We start from the raw sequence: 4,188 nt of genomic DNA, 5'->3' as shown, positions 1-4,188 counted from the left end.
TGCATGTATATATTTGTTATTTGTGAATCGCTTGACAACCGATGATGGTGTGTTTACGTCCCTGTCAACTGGCGGTTCGGCAAAAAGATTTCGATAGAATACGTACAAGGCTTACAAAGAATAAGTCCTGGGGTCGATTTACTCGACTAAAGGCGGTGCTCCAGCATGGCCGCAGTCAAATGACTGAAACAAGTAAAAGAATATATGAATGAGTGTGTGTGTGTGTGTGTGTAAATACAGATGTGCTTAACCCTATCTACATAATCCCCTGTGTGCGTGTGCGTGACAGTGTGCGCGCACGTGTTTTGTAATAAAAACCACCAATCTTTCTAAACGCAGATGCCAAGGGCTTCCAAGTCGAACCATTAATTTATTTCGCTATTTTCCAGCTGAGAACTAGACCATTTATCAGGTGCATTTCAATCAGATGACGAACAAAAAGCGACTCGGCAAAAGAGACCGATAGAATAAGTACCATGGCCACATTCAAATGAGTGAAACAAGTAAAATAAAAACAAAAAATTTTAAATACAAAAAATTAGAAAAGTTCATTTTATGGATGCGTAAACACAAGCCTTAACGAAAAGCGTGCAAGGGAGTTAATTCAAACTATTTATAAATACCCAAAGTTTTATTGTCTTTTTATTGGAGTTATGTCCCTTGCATTTCAAATCTTTGTAGACCTCTAAAACAGGCGTTCTCAATCATTTTTTTAACCTATGGAACCCTTTGATTCGTATTTTACTCTGGTGGACCACCATAACCATTCAATGTTTATAAACTAGTTTTATAGAAATTTCTTTCAAAATTCTGATTTTGCTTTTCACACATTAACTTGTGTAGGTTGAACTACGTAAAACAGAGAAAGATACATACCAATACATATATCTAAAGCAAATTTTTTTTTAGGGGCCTTTGATATACAATTGTGGATCCCCGTGGACCCCAGTAATCTTATATGGACCCTGGTTGAAAACCACTGTTCTAAATGATGTTTGCATGCTAAATCTGAGTTGATGGGAACAAACCAACACCAGGTATCAAGTGGTGCTTTGGGGCTAACACGTACGCAAACACACACACACATACCTGTGTAATTACATATGTTAACATACAAGCACGCATATATATATATATAGAATTTCACATACAGTTATACTCATGCATACAGACACATACATAAATATAATTAGTTGCATAATAATAATTAGTTTCGAATTTTGGCACAAAGCCAACAATTTAGGGAGACGAGGTGAGTCGATTACATTGCCCCAGTGCTCAACTGGAACTTACTTTATCGAACCCCAAAGGAAGAAAGGCAAAGTCGACCTCGGTGGAATTTGAGCTCAGAACATAAAGACGGACGAAATGACGCCAAACATTTTGCTCGGCGCGGTAACCATTTTGCCAGCTTGCTGCTTTGGTGGCATAGTAATAAGAGCAATTAGTTAAATTGGTGGAAGTCCGTACATAATTTTCCGATTTATTTCAACAATTATCTAATTTCGATTCCCGGACCGGGATGTGTGTTGTGTTCTTGAGCAAGACACTTTATTTTATGTTGCTTCAGTTCACTCAGCTGTAGAAATGAGTTGCGATATCACTGTACCAACTGATATTGATTGTGTGTGTGTGTGTGTGTGTGTTGGAATGTAGACGTTTGAACAATACACTTGTAAACTGGCAGACTTTGTAATTCCCCACATGTGTGTTTGAACCTAAAAGTGTGCGCGATAACAAGTTGGTGACGAGGATAACAAAAAGGAAAAAAAAACACACAAATCCAAAACAGCCTTCATACGCATGCGTCAGACTTGTTCAGCTGTATGCTTACACCTGCTGTCCTGTAGTTTTAATGAAAGAGAAAAAATAAACCAAGAGAAAATATAGACTAGACGAGTAGACAGGTGTGTGTGTATATCTATATTTATATGTATGTGTATATGTATGTATGTATACATACATATATATATGTGTGTATATAAATATATATGTGTATATATATGTATGTATGTATGTATTTATGAGTATATAAGTAGGTATATATATGTAGGTAGAGAGAGAGAGAGAGTGGGAACCAAGGGAGATGTAACGTACAGGTAATAAAAACAATGCGAGGGGCGTTGTGTTCGTGTGTGTATGTATTTGTTTGTCTAAGTGCGTTTGTGGGCGCGCGCGTGTGTGAGGAGAGAGAGAGAGAGAGAAAGCATGTATGTGAGAGAGGGGGAGAAAAGTCTATATGTGTAAGAGAGATATATTGTGTTTGTTTGTGTATGTGAGAGAGAGAGAGAGGGGGAGAAAAGAGCAAGCGAGAGGGGAAGAAAGACAGAGAGAGGGAGAGAAAGCAAGCCATAAGCCACCTAGACGGAAGTGGATCGCAAGCAAATGGGGGAGAGAGAGAGAGACGAAGGAAGGGGGGTGTCTCAGGTGCAACATCGACTTCAGGTAGAGACAAAAGTTAGGCGTCTTTTCTTTCTTTCACGACGGTGATAAACCGCCGTTGCAAGAACAAAATATATATTTATATATATACACAAGCGTGTATATATATATAAATATATATATATATATATATATATATGTAATATATACATTGTGTATATCGAAATATCGAACTTAACATTCGTAATTATTCTAACCCTTGTCGTGGATATTAAACGTAACAGTATTATAGATACGAAGACTTGCATATCTGGAGTTTAATTAACCAACCAAAGGATATATAATATACAATATATATATGTATATTGTATCACAGATATATACATCATATATATAAATATGTATCGTATATATATTATATAACTGTACGTATACATATATATGACAACATATATGCGTACGTATGTTTATATATACACCTGTACTGTTATAAAAATCCTGGTAAGTAACCGTTCATAGTCGTGTTTTTTTATTTTTATATTCTTTAAACTTCTTTTACAACTTTTAATGTCTGCTTCGACCAAACAGATCACTCTATATATATATGTGTGTGTTATACACACTTGTACTGTAACAATAATCCAGGTAAGCGACCACTGTTGGTTTCTTTTGTTTGTTTGTTTTTCCTTGTCTTCTTTTATAACTTTTAATGTCTGCATCGACCAAAATGAGTGACAATATTTTATCTTTTACTTGTTAGACTGCGACCATGTTAGGGCACCATCTGGAGCAATTTGTTGTAGTCGAATGATTCGACCCCTGTACTTTTTTTGGGTGGGTGGGGGAGCCTGGTACTTACTCTATCGGTCTCTTTTGCCGAACCGACTGCTAAGTTACAGGGACGTAAACACACGATCACCGATTGTCAAGCGGAGGTGAGGGACACACTGACACAAAGAGAGAGAGAGAGAGAGAGAGAGACACATATATATACACACACACACACACACGATGGGTTTCTTTCAGTTTCCACCAACTAAATCCACTCACAAGACTTTGGTTAGCCCGAAACTATAGTAGAAGATATTATATTGCCCAAGGTGCCACACAATAGGACTGAACCCAGTACTATGGTTAACATAGTAAGTGCCTAACCAAGCAGCCACGCCTTGGTGTGTGTATTTATATACACACCTATATACAATAACAAAAATCCTGGTTTTTCTGATGTTTTTTGAAAAGACTTGTTTTTGTGCCCCACCATAAAATTTTCTTTTAAATATTACACATGGCGGAAAATTGATTTCCTACCGTGTCTTGTAATTATAATAATAATTATGAGAAAATTCAGAATTTCTATTAAAAAAAACTACATTTCTGTATTACGTATACTCATGTCCTAAGGCTAGGCAAATTTCATAAAGTTAGGCAATCTAGGCCTTAACGTTAGGCAAATTGGGACATGAATATACATAATAAAGAAATAAAGTTAGGCAAATAGAAATTTAAACTTTTTATGACTTTCTCATAATTATTATTATAAGACGTTGTTGGAAATCGATTTTGGATCATACTCTCTCTTTATTCATTACTTGTTTCAGTCATTTGACTGCGGTCATGCTGGAGCACCGACTTTAGTCGAGCTCAAATCGACCCCAGGACTTATTCTTTTGTAAGCCTAGTACTTATTCTATCGGTCTCTTTTTGCCGAACCGCTAAGTTACGGGGACGTAAACACACCAGCATTGGTTGTCAAGCGATGTTGGGGGGACAAACACAGACACACACACACACATACATATATAT

The 4,188-nt window shown here is 36.7% G+C and overlaps 1 protein-coding gene across 1 annotated transcript in view; it reads left to right on the top strand.

Annotated features, from left to right (window-relative positions):
- The first annotated feature begins 2,371 nt into the window (after positions 1-2,371).
- Positions 2,372-4,188, top strand: part of LOC106875491 (uncharacterized) — a 35,253-nt gene continuing 33,436 nt past the window's right edge. The window contains exon 1 of the mRNA XM_014923661.2: positions 2,372-2,883. The gene's annotated coding sequence lies outside the window, so the exon portion shown is untranslated. The remainder of the gene's footprint in view (positions 2,884-4,188) is intronic.

This window comes from Octopus bimaculoides, chromosome 23 (assembly GCF_001194135.2).
Source record: "Octopus bimaculoides isolate UCB-OBI-ISO-001 chromosome 23, ASM119413v2, whole genome shotgun sequence".
In the NCBI taxonomy this organism is placed as follows: domain Eukaryota; kingdom Metazoa; phylum Mollusca; class Cephalopoda; order Octopoda; family Octopodidae; genus Octopus; species Octopus bimaculoides.
This window is presented reverse-complemented; position numbering and strand designations above follow the sequence as displayed.